The sequence below is a fragment of the Pongo pygmaeus genome, chromosome 17, assembly GCF_028885625.2.
Source record: "Pongo pygmaeus isolate AG05252 chromosome 17, NHGRI_mPonPyg2-v2.0_pri, whole genome shotgun sequence".
Lineage (NCBI taxonomy): Eukaryota > Metazoa > Chordata > Mammalia > Primates > Hominidae > Pongo > Pongo pygmaeus.
Genome location: NC_072390.2, coordinates 42,611,737 through 42,634,040, shown reverse-complemented (window position 1 = coordinate 42,634,040; position 22,304 = coordinate 42,611,737). Strand labels below are relative to the sequence as shown.

Below are 22,304 nucleotides of genomic sequence, written 5' to 3'. Positions count from 1 at the left end.
TAACTGAAATTTAACAGATACAGTACATATTTTAAACTGTTTTAATTCATTGACATTGTTTTCATTTTTATGGGTTCTATGAAAGGATTTCTATTGCCATTTGCAAAATCAAAACTTCCTTCCACTTACTGCAGTGTTAATACTATGCTATGACTCAGAATGTATTCCATTCATGAGGATTTCACAGGCCTGAAAGATTGAGCCCTCTTTAATAATTTATTCTGACACATTGGATTCAATAAAATAGTCATATCTAAATTCACAGCAACTAATCATAATTTATGCACTTGTATAATGTAATATTTGGCTGAAAGACTTTTTTCATTAAATGTGATACATAAAAGTTGAAATGACAGTTTCTACTTTATATTTCTAGTCTTATATTTCTAATATTTCATATTTCACTGTGATGTGAATATCTGAAACATAATGAGGGGAGCTATAATAATTCTTTAAATATTCCTCACCAGCAGACATAGTCATACTTCCTACAGTTTTGGTGTTCTGTTTGATGACAAAATCATTTCCAACTCTTTTCCCAGGTATTATAGAGTATTTTATTGCAATGATGTGTCCTCTCTGTTCCATATCACCACCTCTCAATGCACTTCTGTAAGGAGATTGTGGCAATACAGAAGTGCTTCGTGATTATTTTGTGGTTCTCTATGACTCCTTTTGAAACCCTGTTTTTCTCACTCCCTCTTTGTCCTGGCAGCCTTTCAGGTTGGAGAAAGATCCACTTGTTCAAAATTACCCATATAGCCATGCGTTGAATTAGTTATAGAGAAAGGATCTCTGTTAAAATCGAAGGGCTCCATGATAGCCACATTCTGGTCTCCCAGAGAGCTGCATAGAAAACGAAAGACACAGATTAGCCAGGATTCTTTTAAAATAAAATTTATGAAATGCACATTCAACTATGCTTACCTAATATATTTCTATTATGGGCACCTAATTCTACTGAGTTGTTTTTTAAAATTTGAAATAAAAATATTACAATATCTAAAATATAAACAACTCAGATTTCATGTCACAGAATAACTATTTTGAGTGTACATATTATTTTTGAGTATTTATATCATTGGGTTTGAAAAGAATCAAGTCTTTTTTAAAGTATGTAAAATACTATACCTATAGAGAAGCTAATGTGAGTCAATTTTTAACCTACAATGATTTTTACAGCCAAATAATAGAGCTTTGAGTAACAGAACTACTATAATTAACTCAGTTGTCAATGAAGGCAATTTTTCCAAGGCATCCATTCATAGTTTTAAATATTTCTAAATACTCTAGACTTTTGTCATTACTATAGCATTATAGAAAAGAACAGTTGCCTGGGCCTGAATCTTTTTGTTAATCCTCCATTTAAAAAAAAATTAAAATTGTTTCTCTGATGGGTTTTAAGAAAATAGTAACATGTAACTAATATTGTGACAAGAACTTCTAGAGAAATTGGTGGCTTTTTATTTGCAAAACCAAAGCAAAATTATAACTCTTCTATGTCAACTAAAACCATATCATTGTGTAGCATAAATTGCTGTCTGAGTCAGAGCAGCATCTGACCCAAAGGCCTTTATATTTATTATTTCTGCTTTAAGAAAAAAAAATACTACAGCAAAATAATTTACTTAAATTTAAAAGCAGCAATCACCACATTCAGTAGATTCACCAGTTCTAGAAAAACTCATTTAATCTTGTTAATTATAAATTACACCATACACAGGATTATTTAATAAGTCTTAGACTAATAGATTGATTTAATAAAAATGTCCTTATAAGGTAGACAAATACTTCTTTCCCTTTCCTAGTTATTTTCTTTAATTGTCTTGAAAAAGCAAATTGAGGTATTTATAGAAGTAAAGGGAAATATAAAAGTACAAAAGTATACAGATGCTCCTTGACTTATGATGGGGTTACATCCCAATAAACCCATTCTAAGTAGAAAATATTGTAAGTCAAAAATGCATTTAATACATCTAACCTATTGAACATCATAACTTATCCTAGCCTACCTTAAAAGTGTTCAGAACACTTACATTAGTGAGTGGTTGGGTGAAATCATCTAACACAAAGCTAATTTATTATAAAATAACATTGAATGCTTTATGTAATTTATTAAATACTCTACTGAAAGTGAAAAACAGGATGATTGTGTGGATATTGGAAGTATGGTTTCTACTAAATGCATATCACTTTTGCACCATTGTAAAGTCAAGAAACATCTAAGTCAAACTATCCTGAACCAGGGACTGTCTGTATTCTAAAAAGATTGTGATAATTTACATGAAAACTACCTAAGTCTTCAAGTCTTCTTCTTTTTTTTTCTTGCTATGTTGCCCAGGCTGGCCTTGAATTCTTGGCTCAAGCGATCCTCCTGCTTGAGCCTCCCAAAGTGCTGGAATTACAGGCATGAGCCACAGTACTGGGTCTCAAGCCCTCAAAGAAAACAAACAAAACAAAATCTAGCAGGCCGTTGTAAGATAAAACCTTCTTCAGACTCTTCTGGCGAGAAAAAGCTTGGCTGTTTTTAGCCTTACATTGCTCAGAAATGGAGCTGGAAAGGATTAGGTAAGGGAAATCACAAAGTAAGAGTGTGCAGAAGGGGCCAGATGCAGTGGCTCACACCTGTAATCCCAGCATTTCGGGAGGCCGAGACAGGTGGATCACGAGGTCAAGAGATCGAGACCATCCTGGCTAACATGGTGAAACTCCGCCTCTACTAAAAATACAAAAAATTAGCCGGGTGTGGTGGCGGGTGCCTGTAGTTCCCAGCTACTCGGGAGGCTGAGGCAGGAGAATGGCGTGAACCCCGGAGGCAAAGCTTGCAGTGAGCGGAGATCGCACCACTGCACTCCAGCCTGGGCAACAGAGCAAGACTCTGTCTCAAAAAAAAAAAAAAAAAAGAATGTGCAGAAGGCAGAGCAGGAACTTAGGATGCTAGTGCTGTGCCTCCTGACATACCACAACTCCACTGTTAGACTCACAACACTGGGGAAGAGATCTGGTGACCACAGAATTGGTGGAAACGTGGGACAGGTGAGGAGAGCTTTCCAGGGAGGCCTCAGCAGGAGCCAGGAAAGCAGGAATGCACTCCAGACAAGGCAGAGAAGGTGGTGCTCAATGGAACAATACCATGAGCCTCTAATGGGGAAATAAGCAAGCAGTTCAAAAAAAAGCAAGCAGTCCAGATTTCAAAAATAAATCTCTGCACACCAACTAAAAAAGCATTTCTGTTAAGTGAATGTAAGAATGTTTCACTTCACCCTAAATGTTTAGCATCTTGTGAAAATCTGTTGATCAAAGGTCATGATCAGAAAAGAGCATGTAGTTTGGGTTCAGAATGTTCTTGAAAGAGAGAAAAGAGTCTGGCTCAAAGATTTGACCCTCAAAACTTTCCCCTTTCCTCTGATGTATGTGAATAGCAGGCTAAACAATGGTGGAAATAATTAGGTTGGTGGCAATTTTTCCATCTTTATGTTCTTAAAGGGCACATCAAATCTTTTTGATCATATTAGACTTAAAAATATATTATTATTTTCTAACCAAATTCAAGGGTCACTGATCCTCATTTAATCTTTAAAGGACATGCTTACCACCACGAGGTCTTGTCTTTACTGCAAAGAGATTTTATGAAAAAAGACTGCATGGGGAGATTAGTATTACTCCCTAAAGACCCCTGACAATTTTGCTATACTGATTTCTACCACATTATGAAGTATATGTCTTCTGTGCAAGTTAGCTATGTAGCAGAATTTCCCAGATGTCAGATGGCAAATGAGTTCCCTTTGTGGCAAATTTTTACTAATTCACAAAATGTGCATTTCTGAAAAAGGCTTCGGCTGAAATCAACTGGTGCAAACTTGTGGGTCCCCTGCCAGTGGCCCCAAAAGCCCTAGTGGTCTTGCAATAAGATCCAGATCTCTGGCACCAAAGACTCAGGGCTCTGCCCCGCCCCACTACCACTCCCTCCCACCTCAACAACCATTCCTCCTCCTGTCTGCCTAAGATTTCCAGGAGCCTCATTCAACATGGATGGTCTAATTTCTGTGCTTTAAGTTTATCCAACATTGGTCATAGGCTTATTCTGAGCCAGTTACTGCCCAAGGCACTAAGAGTCTCAAAGTAAGTAAGAAACCAGCTCTGCTCTCGAAGAACTTAGGGTAAATAGAGGTAGTCAAACACTAACAGATGAGGGAAAGCTCTTCACAGGCAGGAAGGTGCCATGTAGCTCCAGAGCTTGTAGCTTCACCTAAGGATTCAATCAAGGCTTCCTGGTAGGGATGACCCTTCAACTAGTCTTGACAGATGAAGGCAAGTTGTCTATTTAAGGAAAAGTGGGAAGGGCTTTTCGGCCTAGGTTATAGTATGAATGAAGTCCTCAAGGGTTATAGCACTGCAATGTATGCCTCCAAAATTCCCACGCTGAAGCCTAAATCCCTATGTGACTGTATTTGGAGACAGTGTTTTTAGGGGGTAAGTATGCGTAAATTAGGTCATAAGGGTGGAGTCCTAATCCAATAGAATTTTAACTTTATAAGAAGAGACAGAGATCTACACCAATATATCATGATAAGGCCATGGAAGCACACAGAAGAAAGGTCGCCATCTGTAAGCCAGCAGGAGGGCCCCCACCAGAACTCCATCGTGCTGGCACCCCATTCTCAGACTTCTAGCCTTCAGAACTGTGAGAAAAGAAATTTCTGTTGTTTAAGTCACCCAGTCAATGATATTTTGCTCTGGCAGCCCATGAAGACTTAGATAAGCATCCTCATGCATTTTGGGTTACTTTAAAAACTACATTTGTTAGACTGTAAAGCTTGAGGCCTGCGGTGGGTAAAACAGTACTGGAGATTCAAGGAAGTAGGAGAGGGGAAAAGAAGGGAACAGGGAATAGAAACATACACCGCTCCCAATAGAAGCTTTGGATAAGGGGAAAAGAAAAGCTTATTCCTACGATTCTTGGAAGTATGTCATGAATTTCACATTTGCAGAGCCTGGGAGGTCAAGCCCACAGTGAGCAGTGATCCTGCCACTGAACTTCAGCCTGGGCAACAGAAAGAGAGCCTTTTAGCCATTCTTTTTCTTCATCATTCTTTTTTTTTTTTTTTTTGAGAGGGAGTCTCACTCTGTCGCCCAGGCTGGAGTGCGGAGTGCAGTGGTACAATCTCAGCTCACTGCAACCTCCACCTCCCAGGCTCAAGGGATTCTCCTATTCTCCTGCCTCAGCCTCCTGAGTAGCTGTGATTACAGGCATGTGCCACAACACCTGGCTAATTTTTGTATTTTTAGTAGAGATGGGGTTTCACCATGTTGGCCAGGCTGGTCTCGAACACTTGACCTCAAGTGATCCACTGACCTCAGCCTCCCAAAGTGCTGGGATTACAGGCGTGAGCCACTGCACTCAGCCCTTTTTCCTCATCATTCTGCCTACTGTGTATGGAGGGGTTAATTTTACTCCCTTTGGCTGGCTGCCCACATTTAGTGGAATTCTGATTCACTTCTACCTTAGCTCTAAAGCACAAAGAAACGAGAATTTAGGAACAATTCTCTTGGCCTTCAACTTGTGACAGTAGCGTTCCTACAGCCACTGCAAACAATGACTACAGAGAATAAAACTAATGCTGAAAACTCAAAATAATTGGCATTATTAGGGTAATACAAATGCAACCACTTAAAAACTCCAATTTCTTGAAAAGAGAAATATGTATAGATGTATTAATGACAAAGTTTATGTAACCACATTAATTATTGAAGACTGAGAAAGATATGGTAAAGGAAGTACAATTAATAAACAAGAGTCTTCTTATTGCTATTTTGATTAATAAACAAATAGTTATGAATATATCTTAATAATTATGAGATAACCACACACAGAATTAAACACTGGATGTCTGTGTTCTGAAGTAATGAGAAGACAAAGTAAACAAAACAGCCTACGGAAGAGAGGCCAAATGGTGAGGAAACAAAAAAGCAGACAACAGTCTGGGTACGGTGGCTCATGGCTGTAATCCCAGCACTTTGAGATGCTGAGGTGGGTGAATAGATTGAGCCAAGGAGTTCAAGCCTAGCTTCGGCATCATGGCAAAACCCTGTCTATACAAAGAATACAAAAATTAGCCAGGCATGTTGGTGCCCACTTGTAGTCCCAGCTACTCAGGAGGCTGAGGTGGGAGGATTGCTCAAGCCTGGGAGGTCAAGGCTGCAGTGAGCAGTGATCCTGCCACTGCACTTCAGCCTGGGCAACAGAATGAGACCCTGTCTCAAAAAAAAAAAAAAAAATGATATGTCAGGCCAACATAATTAGTGAATATAGTTCATACTCTTCTATTAAAAAGGTGAAATGGGCTGGGCGTGGTGGCTCATGCCTGTAATCCCAGCACTTTAGGAAGCCGAGTCGGGTGGATCATGAGGTCAGGAGTTCCAGACCAGCCTGATCAATATGGTGAAATCCCACCTCTACTAAAAATACAAAAATTAGCTGGGTGTGGTGGTGTGTGTCTGTAGTCCCAGTTACTTGGGAGGCTGAGGCAGAATCGCTTGAACTCAGGAGGCGAAGGTCGCAGTGAGCCAAGATCACACCACTCTACTCCAGCCTGGGCAACAAAGCGAGACTCCGTCTCAAAAAAAAAAAAAAAGTGAAATGTATCAGATTGAATGAAAATAATCCAATAATTTATTATTTTTAAGAAACAGATTTAAATAACAATAAACAGATGTGAAAATTTACACAAATGGGACTTTAAAATACATAAAATTATTAAGAACATAGGGAATAATATTTTAAACCTATAACCTTATCATTTATCTATCATCTGTCTATCATCTATATATACTGTTAAACATAGCAACATTCTCTGTATCTAGAGAGATAGCTAGATAGAGACAGAGATAAAGAGATAGTTACACATGGCAAACATCTCTGTTTTTATATCTATGTCTATACTGAGTTGACAAAAATAATTTTGAAGAATTTGATCAAGGTAGAACTAATATAGATAAAAATTTATCCTCTACTCATATCTCAGGAGAAAATTATCCATGGGTGTCTTGCATTCTGCACATCTTGCAAATACAGCCAATAGATGCCTTTGTTCCAGAATGTATTTTCTAGGATGTTTGTATAGAAAATCACCTTGCAGTAAAGAGATAATGTGTCCCTCTGGAGCAAACAGCTGGTTTGCTTATAGTCCAGGAAGATGGAGACAGTGTCTCCCTCCAAAGCAAAGGTCAGACATGCTTGCAGCCCAGCACAATGAAGATATCTCCTTCCAGGAAAAAAGGGAGGCATGCCTACTGCCTTTTATAAAAGAATCAGATGCCCTAAGTTTAGGATTCCTCTCTTGTAATGCATCCATTCTGTGTGTTGGTGTCATCTGGCCCTCTTCACCCATCCTGTGTGAATTGGGACATGGGGAACTGACACAAAAATGATTGATGATACTCTAGCTACTGCTATTACTGTGAATAATAAAATACATTGTCTCTGACAATGTATTGTTTGTCTTCCATACAACCATGAAAACTAACTTGTTAAGTAGGGTAAAATCTCAATCTGTCATAGTTCTTGACATAACCAGTAACTTCCTTCATGTAAAATATGCAAGAAGCATGAATGAAAATTGGTACCAGACCCAAAACAGTCAGTAATCCAAATAAACTGAAATCATACACCATATTAACTGACAACAATTGAATGTAAAATATAAATTTTTCTGTTACTGGAAACAAGACTTTACCACTTGAGAATGAAAACAAACCTGTTAAAGTGACTATTAGACTAACGAAGAGATAAAAATAAACAAAACCATCAAAGCAAAATTGGTGCATAAAAGTTAATTCATAAGTACAAATTTTTTTTATACGTTTTAAAGAATGCAAACATACTAAGTTTTAGAAAAAGAAAATAAGACCAACATGGATTAAAAGAAGAATTAGATAACAAAATTAGTTAATAGGAAATTGCTTAAATTGCCAAGTATTTAAAAAAATAGAATAAAAGCAAATGTCTAATAACATTATTAGCAAATATGAAATAAAAATATGCGATAAACACAATTAACAGTGCTTTTAGAAATAGATAAAATAACAAATTCTTCCAAGGATATCAATTTTTTAAAAATGCCAACTCATTTCCAAATGATTTTTTTATATAGTGCTAAGCTCTATTTGTAAGATTTCATTTGTGATTTTAAACATTTATATTCATCAAGTAGGATATATTTCAGGAATGCAGAAATAATCAATATTATATAGTTTATTATTATAATACCTTAAATTATTAGGTTAATTAAGAAAACATGATCATAATTTTTGAAATAAAGCCATCAGATAAAATTCAACAGTCACAATTTTGGGAAATACCAGTAGGTGCAGAATCAACATGATTAAATTATTATTAATAATCAAGTTATTAATAATTAAAACATTTATTATTGATAATTAAAATATTTATTCATAATTATTTAAACTCAACATGATTTTAAAAATTCCTAAAGATAAAACCCATGAGACCCTACCATTAAGTCTAGAAAAAGCAATAATAGCATTTAACATTTTTTTGTTGTTGTTTTTTTTGAGATGGGTTCTCACTCTGTCACCCAAGCAGTGGCACGATCTTGGCTCAGTGCAACCTCTGCTTCCTAGGTTCAAGCAATTCTTCTGCCTCAGCCTCCCAAGTAGCTGGGATTACAGGCGTGCACCGCGCTAATTTTTGTATTTTTAGTTGAGATGGGGTTTCACCATGTTTGCCAGGCTGGTCTCGATCTCCTGACCTCAAGGAATCCACCCACCTCAGCCTCCCAAAGTGCTGGGATTACAGGCTCAAGCCACCATGCCCAGCCTCTAACATTCTTACTAGAAGGTTTTAGCCAATGTTTTAAGACATACAGAACTAACAGATATAAATACAAGACGAAAAATAGTAACTCATTTAGAGAAAATGCAAAATGTCATCCCATGGAAAATGCATACAATTATTTTATTTTTTACAAGAGGAAAATACAAAAGCAGTAGCATACTCATATGCAGATACTATAGCAAATGTGAAAATAAAATTGTGTAAAAAACTCTTAGGGGTTATAACAAAATATAACATTCCAAGGATAAATTTTTATAAAAACACATTTAATATGAATAAAATTACAAATATGTTGGAGAGATATAAAATACTTGGATGAGAAGACTCAATATGTTATTAATTATTATAGAATTAATTTGTAGTTTCATGCCATTTAAATAAAATCAAATGTCATTTGTGGTAATTTAACAAAATAATACTAAACTTTTCCTGGAAGAATAATCAGGTAAGAATTACAAAATTTTTTGAAAAACATATCAGTAAGAGGAAAAAGAGGAAGTAAGTGAAAGTCTTCTCATACAGTAAATGCATCATGAAGCTGTAACAATTAAAATAGCTTGGAAGTGATGCAAATACAGAAAGACTGATCCATGACAGAAAAAGGTGTTCCAAAATAGAGACTTTAATACATGACCACATCACAAATCAATGGCTAAGGGGAGAAATATTCACTGATTTTCCTTGGGACTCTTTGCTAGTAATTAACGGTGGGGTTGATTTGACATTCAATCTTCACTTCACATCTTTCATTATTAATAATCTGAGATTGACAGGTAGTGTGTGTAAGAATGAAATCTTTGTCAGAGTTTTAGGGAGTTTTTTCGGCACAGCATAATTTAGCTTATATGAACTGATAATCATATTCCAATAAGACTTTTCTAGTGAAATTTAACTTAATTCATAATATAAAAGTACAGATTTCAAATATCTTTATTTTAGATAGGTAACAAAGGGCTTCAGTGTCTTATGGAACTAGGGTGCAAAATCCTGTGCTGCCAGTAGGTGTCATCATCAACATTATGCAGTGCACGCCTAACGCCTCTCTTAAGTCCTGGCAAATGCTTGGACTTAAGACATTATGAGTTGGGTGCCAAAGAAATGAAAAGAAATAAGATAAGTGTTCCCATTTGCTAGGAGTTGATTCCAAGTAATAATAATTGTTTTAAAGTTAGGCCAGGTGCAGCAGCTCAAGCTGTAATCCCAGCACTTTGGGAGGCCGAGGTGGGTGGATCATTTAAGGTCAGGAGTTTGCAACCAATCTGATCAACATGGTAAAACCCCGTCTCTACTAAAAATACAAAAACATTAGCTGAGCGTGGTGGCACATGCCTGTAGTCCCAGCTACTCGAGAGGCTGAGGCAGGAGAATCGTTTGAACCTGGGCGGCAGAGGTTGCAGTGAGCCAAGATTGCACCACTGCACTCCAGCCTGGGCGACAGAGCAAGACTCCGTCTCAAAAAATAAATAAATAAAATAAAATAAAATAAAATAAAGTTTGCTTCCTGTTTTCTCAGGCATATAATTTTGAAATTTTGTGCATTGCTTTCCTTTAACATGGAAAATTTTAAATTAAAATTTAATCTCAATATTTGATTGTCACACTGAACTTGATAAATGACACAAGATTATGGAAGCCATATTAAATCAGTTAAGTAATTCACGCATAGCATTTCATACTTGTACTATTTGTACAAACACCTATAACCCCTTAACAATAACTTCTATTATAAATAAGTAGGCTAACATTGTTTACTCTCCTCCAAACAGTGCTTTAGGGGCCAATGAAAACCCACCAAAAGATGGCGCATATTTGTCCTTCAGCCTTCTTTGCTCCAAACATGTCCACACTTGTGCCAAAGGCTTGTCAAGTTGCCAGTCTGGGTCTGTTATAGCAAATAAAAAGCAATAATGGTAAAACAAAAATGAAAACGGTGTGAATGTGTCTATAATAAATAGCTGTGAGAGTGGGGTGTGGTGACACGAGCCTGTAATCTCAGCTACTCAGGATGCCTGAGGCAGGAGAATCACTTGAACCTGGGAGGTGAAGGTTGCAGTGAGCCGAGATCGCGCCACTGCACTCCAGCCTTGGTGACAGAGCAAGACTGCATCTCAAAAAAAAATAAATGAAAGAAAAGAAAGTACACTCTACCCTGTAGGCATATTTCAGAATACCAATATGCCCTTTTACTTTACAAAATTAGATATAGCCCTTGGAAACATTTCCTGAAGACCACTGCCTTACACCAGTTAATATCAACCATTTTGCAAAATAGCCAAGAAGGCTTTCCTTCTCAAATACATGTTTTTCTTTTAACCTGATGTGGTTGTCTGAGGGCCTATTGGTGTTCTGTGGTGATAGATGCCATAAAACATTTGTTTTTTGGACTAATTGGATGACTTTGGTTCCCAGAGCTGTCAGCTAGACAATTTTTACAAGTGGTATGTTCAAGTGAAAGAAAATTTCTAAAATTAAAGATAAGTTCTACAGAACAGAAAAACTAGACAAGTCTTAAAGGTCTGAAGAGTTTGTTTTAAACTGTGAGCACCTCCTAATGGCTGGTTCAAAGAGCAGGATTCCACCATACCCCCTTTAAGATTAGACATTTAAACAAAGCATAGAAAAAGTCAACAGTTCATAACTGATTATTTTTTTGTTTCTTCCTCCCCTCTACTCCCTCATTTTTTCTTTCTTTGCTTATTTTTAAGACATTGTAAGCTGACTCAAAATAAATAGACCTTTTAAAAACTGCATCAAGCAAAGAGAACTAAGAAATTATATTAGCTATGGGTTTCAAATCAAAGGAGGACAAAGATGAAAAATGTTTAGTGAAGAAGACTGTGGTCAAAAGCAAATATTTCTAAATGAAAACAGAAGTTAAGAAAATAATAGCTAGGGATACAAACTATTTTTATGTTCAAAACTTTGTATAAAGATTTAAGAATTTTATTTCTGGAAAAAATATTAATTATGATATTGGCTATTTAAACATGTGTGGGGGCACATATGTATTTTATTACCTAGATGGTAAAGATGATTAAACTCGTATTTTTAATATATTAGCTTTTAAAAACTAAAAAACAGCAAATATATTATTTTGCCTTTGGTAATAATCCAATTATGCTGTATTGATTATAGGAGATGCTGTCAGTAATCCAAACTGCAGGACTTAGAGGGCGCAAAGGGATCTCTTAGAGGTTTGCAATGTGCGAGGAACTGGACTGACTTTGTGATTCTTAAAAACAAACAAAAAAAACATGTTCTACCAGAGAACATCTTTAAGATTTTAGTCAGCATCTTGAGCTAACTTCTCTAGGATCTTCTGAACCAAATGAAGGATTTTTTTGTTTATTGAGATCTTAGGATGTTGCTTTTCTTCAAGAAGATATATGAACTTAACATCTCTTCACTGCTAGCGTTTGCCAGACACATAGAGTTTAAGAATCTCATTGGAGTCTTCATGTGTCCAAGCTCCTGCTCACTATAGTGCTCCTTCTCTTCCACACTGTTGGTGGCCCCATCGTTTCTTTTCTCATGCAGTCTGCAGTCTGTGCCATAGCTGTGCTAAAGCCAGCTTGTCCTCCGTATGGCTAAGGGTGAAAGAAAAAGGCAGTATTGGTCTTGTACTTTTTTGTTATTCTCAGGTAAGTTCTCCAATTTGGACACAATCTTTAAAAAGTTACCTCTTTTTAAGAGAAGGTATTTGCTATGTAAGTAAAAGTAGGCTTTTTTCCTCTGGTATGTTTACAAATGTGTTACTAGTAGGTGGTCAGCCTACTCAATTTTACTGTAAGGCAAAACTGGATATTCTAAGCAGTAGAGATGCATTTAATAAAACTAAGTATTTGGATGCAACTTCGGGTGAAATGGTGACTGATTTCTATGCATCTGTTCAATGGACCCTAATATCCTCATCTATTGAATGAATCGTAGTATTTCAACTCCAAGCTTGAGAGCATCATGTGAATAAAATCTTCACAAATACCTATAAGGTGAAGTGATGGCACACCGCTGAATAGCAAGATAACATTCAACCTCATGAGACTTCAAATGAATACAGAAGATTTATACTAAATGAGAGTGAAGAGCAATTAAATATTAAATTGCAATTTTCGACAGGAGGAGTGTTAGCGGGAAAAGTAGCAATGACCTTCCCTAAGAGGAACATGTCACAATATTTGGGATAAAGTATAATAAAAGCACGTATTGATCAATGTATATTTATAAAGTACACCTTCCAAATGAAAGATGCTATTTCTAGGACATGTTAGCAAATACATTATGACGACAACAACAACAAAATTGAAGATAATTCTACTAAATGCTTTAGTTACTGAAGTGTTTCTATCCTATCTACTATAAATAGCAGTGTTGCACTACCAATATTATAAATTTATATTTCTTATTGTCCATTGAACACATACATTTTTTCATATTATGGAAATGGCTACTTCACTCTGGATAGATTCCATTAGTGTGAATGGAGTGAACGCATTAGGGTGAAGGTAACTCCATGGACTGCTTCTACATAAAACCTTGGAAATCTGATTTCACATAACTGTTGTTTTTTTGTTTGTTTGTTTGTTTTTGAGACGGAGTCTTGCTCTGTCGCCAGACTGGAGTGTAGTGGCATGATCTCGGCTCACTGCGACCTCTGCCTCTTGGGTTCAAGCGATTCTCGTGCCTCAGCCTCCCGAGTAGCTGGCATTACAGGCACGCACAACCACACCCAACGAATTTTTGTATTTTTAGTAGAGACGGGGTTTCACCATGTTGGCCAGGATGGTCCTGATCTCCTGACCTCGTGATCCACCCATCTCGGCCCCCAAAGTGCTAGGATTACAGGCATGAGCCACCGTGCCCAGCCCATGTAACTGTTATTATGTTATGCTGAGGATAAAGCATTTAGAATTTTTTTTAAGCTGAAAACTATAGGGGCCCAAACAAATAATATGGGGTGAAGTAATTTGTGGAGACGACACTATTTCTCACAGGACATGAAGCACGGGAGGCCCATCATTAACTTCAGAAAGGGCCATGTCACAAAAGGAGTCCTAAGCTGAAAGCCTCTGATGATACTGATGTGTATCTCATCCTTGGGAAGAGGTAGATGACCAACTCAGATAAGAGAAAAGTGTTAGCAGTCATCCAGAAAATCATTTAGGGCTCCTGCTTCCCTTTTTATCAAGGAATAAATCACAGGTGACATCTTGTCACAGATAAGTAAGGTCAAGCCCCCAGCAGAGCACCATGTGACCTGAGACAGTCTCACCTGGGGAGGTTCTTTAAACGCCTTTACAGGGCAGGAACTGGTCCCATGGTGCAGATGGGAATGAGGCATCTGGTGTAAGTGAGGGAATAACAACCCCTGTTTCCTGTGAATGGGAGAAGGCAGTGGTTAGAAGAAGTTTGGAGGAGAAGGTTCCTGGGAAGAAGCCTTAGGGACAATCTGTGACCTCTTGCTTCAAGCAAAAATGAGGCAGGGTAGGGTGCCTCAAAAATGAGGCAGGGTAGGCCACGGTGAAATCCCGTCTCTACTAAAAATACAAAAATATTAGCTGGGTGTGGTGGCAGGCACCTGTAGTCCCAGCTACTTGGGAGGCTGAGGCAGGAGAATGGCATGAACCCGGAAGGCAGAGCTTGCAGTGAGCCGAGATCTCGCCACTGCACTCCAGCCTGGGCAACAGAGCGAGACTCCATCTCAAAAAATAAATAAATAAAAATAATAAAATAAATAAATAAAACCTGGTAGGACTAAATGAAATTCTGCATACTAAATAATCTCCTCAAGAAAGCCTCAAACACGAGACAAAAACAAACACTGCAAAAAAAAAAAAAAAAAAAAAAGAGAAAGAGAAGAAACTCAGATAAAGCAGAAGCAGAAGCAGAAGAAAACTTTGAACAATACGCAGAGTTAGGAGAAGCTCTTACATTTATGAAATGACAGCAAAGCTCTATAAAAAATAAATCAGAGAACACTAAAACCTCCTGGAAATCAAAAATATTATCATCTCAACAGAAAGGTAGGAAAAAAAAGGTAAAGAAACTCTCCAATTTTTTTTTATTTTAGAGAAAAAGGGAAAGAGAGGGAGAAAGGGAGAGAAGAAGAGAAAGAGGGAGGAAGAGAGAAGAGAAAATGAGAGAGATCAAAAAATTAAAAATCAATACTCTGGAAAGTTCTGCATCCAAAAAAACAGGGGTTCAGAAAATGAGGCAATAAAGTTAAGAAAGCCAACTTATATCTTCTTCAGTTAAAGCTTAGACTATCCCATTTATTTTCAGTCAAATCGTGCTTATTTTTGACTGAAAAAGACTGTAAAGTACAAAAACCATTTTACATTATTTCCATCCTTACAAAAACAAGTTGAGAAGTATAAATAGGTATTTCACATTAGTTGAAGTAGCAACTTTAGAGCTGAGGATAACCCCCACACATCCCCAGCAAGCATCTCATGAGAAGCTGGTCTCCCTTATCAAGAACTGTGCAAATCTAGGGACATGACAGGGTGAACTGGCCTGGATGAACTGTTACATATCAGGTGCTCCCTTTGTGTGAAGCTTCCTATCAGTTCTGGATACCGAAAGGCTTGTCCCCACCCTCCCGTCCAAATCCCATGTCCTATTTTCCTGTATGGCTCACTCCAAAATCTGGGCAAATATTTATTGAGCAATTGCTACGATTATGACCTTCCTCAGATCCTATCATTTGACCATAGTCCACACTGTATCCACATCATGAGCCCCTTCTGCTGAGAGAGCACAAACCTCAAGTGCTTTAGTCCTTCCTGATGTCCACTTGTGACCTTTATCCCTGTCTCTCGCCTCCTTTCCCTCACAGCACTGACCAGCAGGCTCCTGAAAGCCCTCTTCCCTCAATTTGAGACAGCCTGTGTCCTGGTCTGCAAGACTTGGAAATTTCACATGGCTTGGATAAATTAGTCTTGGAATGCAAGTGCTCTTTTATTATTGGCTCTAGTAAATACTTTAGAAATGAGACTATCCCCATCTCTTGCAGACTGGTCTTTGAAAAACCTTTCTCAAGGATGAGTCAAAATAATAAACCTCCCAGAAAGATCATGCTTATCTGTGATAATCACTCAGCTCTTTTTAGTTACTATGTAAAAAATGGGTCAGAGTGACATGCATTGTAAATTCTGTAATAAATAGGAATATTGTTGATATTTTACATTCCCTGTTTAAAAAGAAAACTCAGACCATATCTGCCCAGCTGGTACTGGAATATAAGGATGGGTAAGCATAATCTATGAATATTTATGATGCATTTAACAATATAATTTTCTCAAATATCTGTGAATGTTGCCTTTGTAATGGGAAAGATAACTGTTATTTTTAAAATTTATGAATAAGTGGGAAAAAGGAGAAAAATTTAATAAGCACTTGGTGGCTTGTTGATTATACCACATTATTAAAATGTGACTTAACATTAGACACCAATCATTCCTCTTACAGTTGAATCCACAGCCTTAAAGAATAACATGTACTTATTATGTAGAACCTCTCTATGAAGAACTAAGTAGATTTTACTGACATTGTTTTCTTAGTCCTCTCAGCATTTTTATGAGAATAGTGGCATTATTTCTGCTCTATGGATTAGAAAACATTTAAAGAAATTAAGTGTCACACGTAAGATTATTCAGCCAGCCATAGACCTGGGAAGAGAAAACTGGTCTCCTGAACCCAAGCCGATACTTTATCCACTGCCTCAATTTTCACTGGAGGAAAGGGCACAATCAAATATAAGTTCAGATAGTAAATATGTTTTACTATCCTCTAAATACTGACAGTTGTGTTTCAGAACTTTCCTGAAGACAGATCTTTGCTTTTAAAAGGTCATGAAGGCAAAAGTTTGGCACCACTAAGAGTTACCAAAGTCTTCAGCATGATTTGTTTTATTTTCTCAAGATTTGTTTATCTTGTGAAATAGGCTGTCTTTTAAGTGATCCAAAGTGCCGGTATTCCCCTGTAAGTATCCATGCTTCTGGTGCAGAAGGTAGATTTCTTGGATATCGTGAAACCTTATTTTCTCAAATATAGCTGATCTTTAAACAAGACTCATGAAATCAACTATGCAAACCCGACTCTGGGAGCACACAGGCAGAAAGCATTCAAGAAACCATAAAAGCCAGGTTAGCAAAAGAAGGGGCCCAAGCAAAATGCATTTTTATCCCTGGTCTTGGTATTATCAATTTATGAGATAATTCAAATACGAATTCATTTTCCTATACCAAATCAATACATTAATACTGATTATATTGTTTCCTGTGAATACTTATGTCTAGGCTTGTTTTTCTGCACATTACAAAGCCACCAAATTTTTATTTCTTTTACCAGTCTGTAGATTATTTACTTAGCTATTACTTTTTACATTAGAGGTTTTGTGTTGTTTCGTAAAATTTGAACCTCCCAAATAAAATTTTGATTAAAAGCACTTTTTTAAATTGCAGACAGCAACTTGGAGAGGTGAAAGGGTGTTCACTCAGATTCTTAAGTAACTGTGCTCTGAATCCTCTGTGGAAATCAGCATACCTAACACACTATAGATAAAATGCTAAGGCCCTACTGTCCTCTATTGTGTTCCTATCAGACTTTTTAAAGAAAGACTGTCATTATCTGCATTTTTGAGATAAAAGAGCCTTAAAAATGTTAAGAAATTTACTCAAGGTCATAGAGTTAGGTCTACTTGAATTTACAGCCGTATCTGTTTATTATACTATACCCCTCTACCTTCCAGAGTCAGAATGGAATTCTTTTTCTTTGTTTTTTTGTTTGTTTGTTTGGTGGGGTTCCTTGTAATTCAGGGCCTGCTTATGGATTACTCGTCTCTGTTGAGTTGCTCATCTGGCAACTTTATAACTCACTTATGTGACCATACGTACTTCAAGTTACTTCTTTGGTTATATTTTCCATGAAGATGTTGATTTTGATTTTCAAATACTGAAAAACAATAGGTAAATAATATCTTCAAACAAGAGTAGATTTTTTTTTAAATAACCAGGTTTTTCTTCTAATATTGGATCAGATCACTACTTCTCTGAGCACCAGATGAATGGCTACCTTGTGTTTAGCAGCCAGATTTTATCAAATATATGGATCTTTAAATGCCAAAATCACAATAAATAAGATAATCACACTAAGAAAAGCATATGAAAACCGAGAGCGGTGAAAAGAAGAGTTATGTCCTCAATTTCACACATACTTTGAAGAACAAAAAACTTGAGAAAAATAGTAGACAAATCCCTAGCATCATTATATTTTCTTCTTTAAAAAGAAAAATCTCCCTCTCATTCCATATAGTTGAATTTTTCAATGTTAAAGGAACTTCCCAGAATAAGATAAAGAGCGTAGGTAAGAGTGGGAGTAAGGGGACCTGGGTCCCATTCTGCATTCCCTACTTTCCAGCTGTTGGCCTTGGGTACCTTTTTAAGTCTCAGGGTGTCCCATCTGTAAAATGAGAGGGTTGCAGAGACCATCTTTAATGTTTCATTTAGAATATTCTATGACTCTATGAAAGGGATATTACCCAGGGAAAGTCAGCTTTAATGTACACTAAAGCTAATTATGGAGAAAATGTAATCTGAGGGGTGCTTTCTAAGGGAGAGGGACAATCCTAGTTTGCTCTGAAGATGGGGAGAGAAGGAGGAAGAGTGGAGAAGGGAGTCTTCATTCAACATTGGGAAGGACACTGCACTAGGTGTCAGAGACAAAGACAAGTGTGGGGCCTGTCTTTGAGGTGTGTATCTATAGGGGGTAGGGAAGGGGAGGTGGGGGAGAGGAGGCTCCAGATTAGACTACTACTGTTGAGCATTTACGTCCAAAGCAAGAACCCTTGTACACAAACACCCACATGGTGAATTTGTACATTTAGCATCTCCTGTCTGACAAAATACACCAGAACAAAAATTATTACGATTTTTGAAATGAATGCTTAGAAACAAATCATCATGATCTCTACACACATATAAAAAAGTACACATATATAAAAATGAATGCTTAGAAATGAATCATCGTGACCTCTACATACATATAAAAACTGGCCATGTGTTCAGAGCACATCATTTAATCAGGTTTCCATAACGGTTTGCAGTCCTCTTATAGTAAACAGGCATCACTCCATAGGTCAGAAATGAAGGATTAGGTTGATTTTTGATGTGTGAATGCAGTCATGTTTTATATTATTATATATTTTTTTTCTTGTCTCCATCCATCCAACCCCTAACACCACCTGGTTGTTTCTCTGGGTCACTGACAATCCCCTACATCCCTGGAGTTCTATAGGCTGATGGAAAACCAATCTTCAGACAAGTAATGCTTTGAGCAGGGGCTAAAAATCTGCAAAGTTGTTCATCACTTCCCCAGGACAATGAATGCCCCCGTTAGCTAATGTTAGGCATGGTATTACTGAGGTAAAGCTGTGTTTGGATATCATAGTCAACACCAGATCTACTTTCATTAACATCAAATGGATGTACAAAGTCTCCAACAGCATGATTTTAGACTAGACTATTCCTTCTTGTAATCAGAGGCCTATTATTATTAGCAAGATTTGGCTGACCAGGTGATCAACTTAAAGTGAGGCAAGATTCTAAAACAATTCACAACCACTGAAGAGTGAGAGGCATGCAAATTGGACTTTTAAAAAATGCTGCAAGTGCTTAAAGGATCAAAAACTGTTGGAATCAGAGAATTCCTTGACTGACAGCCATTCCAAAGGAGATTTTGAAATAAGTGTTTAATTTATAAAAGACATGATGTTTAAAGCTTCAAGTAAATACTACTAACAAGAAATAGAATTATTCATGTTGAAATTTGTTCCACCTTTAAGTTAATCAGAATGGCAATAAACATCAATGGGTACTGCTAGAAGTGATGAGGATGCAATCAAAACCCCACGTCGAGGATAGAAGCTTAAATCTTAGCCATGGAGATGAGATCTCTACATCTCACTTTGGAATACAACAAACATATCCCCATATCTCAACTGAATTTCTACTATTATTTTGCATGACTCCCAGAAAGCATAATTTATAAATACTCTATTGCAAAGATAACTTTTAGGCTGACTAGCAATAGTGTGACAATAATATCTAGCAAAAAAAGAAGAGAAAGGGTAAGAATAAGCACTTCTGATGACTATATTAAGTGTTTCATCTCATCTTTTAAATTTAATTAACATTTCTTATTCTTTTGAGAAGAAAGAAAATCCAGGATAAATTTTGTTTCATAAAAAACTTACAACATTATGTTTTAATTAAAATTGAATAAGCCTCCCTATGAATATTAAATTTTTAAAAGCCTAGCCAGCAATAGTACATTATTAAAAGCTGTATCAGTTATGTCAAGAAATTAGTAGCTGATTTCTAAAGGTTCATCATCAAATTCTTAAATGATCGGTATCTTGAAACTCAAATAATGTTAATATTTCAGTCACCCAAAGCAAAAAAGCAAGCAATAAAGGCAGAAAATATTCATTAACTGCAATGAAGTTCACCGATCTCCCAAGTGTTGAAAAGCTTACATAAAACGGATATTTCTATTTACTTGTAAACCTTTTTTAAAAAAGGTTCCGGAAAATTTATTACCTCACCAGAATTAGAAAAAAACAAAAAAACAAAACCTGCTCCCCATCCGCCGCTCCATTCTACAAATGCTTGTGACTCAAACTTGTAAAGTCTCTCACTGTGTTGCACTTCAAGTTCATGCCTTAAAGGAAGCCAGCAGAAATCCTTTACATGGTGAGAATTCTGTATCAGTCATTTTATCTTTTACATAATCCTATTTTCACAAGTTCCGGCTTTCAGTTTCTCTCTTTTTTTTAAATTGTTGTTAGGGATGGTAGGAGAGGGTAAAAGTACCCTGAAACTGTTGGCCCCAAATGTGAACAGTACCACTAACCGGTAGTAATAGAAATAGAAAACGGGAGATTTCAAATAAAATAACAAACATGCACTCTCAAACTCCCAGAGGGGACAAAAGAAAACAAAATAAGAACACAAAAACTTGGGCTATTCCAGTACATCCGCAAGGGTGGGAGATGGAGGTGCGAGCTCCAGACAGGAGCCGCGGCCTCCGCCCTCCCCCGCCCGCAGATGGCTCCCGGCGAGCGCCTCCAGACAACAATAGCTAGGATGAGCTTGGCCTGCGTCCTTAGTTTGCTGTGTCTGCCCCTGCCAGGAAAGATTACCCATCTCCAAACAATGACAAAATAAAGAAGCGTGCGTTAGGCTCCCAAGGAGGTACCCCCCCTTCCCCATCATTCCTCATCTCCATTAGATTCCCCACCGCGGACCAAAGATGAACCTGCTACCAATCAAGTTCCTGCCCAAGTTATTTTATTTCCCGCAGCCCCTCCACCTGCCGGGGCGGTGCTCGGCGAACCCCAGGCTTCCCTCCGGCGACCCCCCGCGGGCTGCAGCAAAATACGGGGCGCTTTGGCGGGGCGGGGGCGGGCGGCTGCCGCGGATCCGGCCGGCTACAGCCGCAGCTTGGTGGCCTCCGATTGGCCACGACGCGGGCGGGGAGGCTCGGCGGAGGAGGGAGGCGGGGGCGAGGGCGGCGGCGGCGGCGGGAGGGATAGGAGAGGGGAGCGGGCCGCGCAGCCAGGCAGCGCGTGGGGCGAGCGCGGGGAGAGCGGCGGCGGCTCGCCCAGGTCGCGCAGCGGAGGCCGAGCGGGGTGCGCGGTCGGCGACGGAGGGCGGCGCGCGCAAGTGAGCGGCGCAGGGCGAGGACCGGCGGCGGGTGCCGGTGCGCGGGCAGCAGGGGCGGCTGCGGCGGCAGCTGCGCGGGACGGAGCCGCGGCGGGAGCGGCCGCGCCGGCCCCTCGCCTCACCCCCTTGCGGCCGAGGCCGGAGAACAGTCTCCAACTCGCCGGGGGACCGGAAAGAGGAGCCGAGAAGCGCCCCTCGGCCCCCACGCAGCGGAGACGCGGGGTGGCGGGACTGCTGCTCTTTGTGGGTGCAGCGCGCACAGCCCGGAGCGCCCTCCCCGCGGCGCTGTCCCTGGCGTCTTCGTCGCGCCGAGCGGCCCTGGAGCGGGGACCCGGAGGAAGCAAAACCACGAGCCCGAAACCTCGCGTGGCGGAGCTCTTGGGGAGCGCCATCCGCTCCACTTCCACCTCCGCATCCTCCACCGGCCAAGGTCCCCGCCGCTGCATCCCTCGCGGCTTCCGCTGCGCTCCGGGCCGGAGCCGAGCCGCCTGCGCTGCCACAGCAGCTGCCTCCACACACACTCGCAGACGCTCACACTCACACGCTCGCCCGCCCTGTTCCCCCGCCCCCTCCCCAGCTCCTTGATCTCTGGGTCTGTTTTATTACTCCTGGTGCGAGTCCCGCGGACTCCGCGGCCCGCTATTTGTCATCAGCTCGCTCTCCATTGGCGGGGAGCGGAGAGGAGCGAAGAAGGGGGTGGGGAGGGGAGGGGAAGGGAAGGGGGT

At 39.0% G+C, this 22,304-nt stretch overlaps 1 long non-coding RNA gene across 1 annotated transcript; it reads right to left on the bottom strand.

Annotated features, from left to right (window-relative positions):
* Positions 1 to 687: 687 nt before the first annotated feature.
* LOC134738488 (uncharacterized) lies at positions 688 to 14,644 on the bottom strand. Its single transcript, XR_010124219.1, has 3 exons — positions 14,127 to 14,644; positions 10,650 to 10,739; positions 688 to 846 (listed from the first exon to the last, which is right to left on the bottom strand). It is a non-coding gene; the product is annotated as an uncharacterized LOC134738488 (long non-coding RNA).
* Positions 14,645 to 22,304: the final 7,660 nt, after the last annotated feature.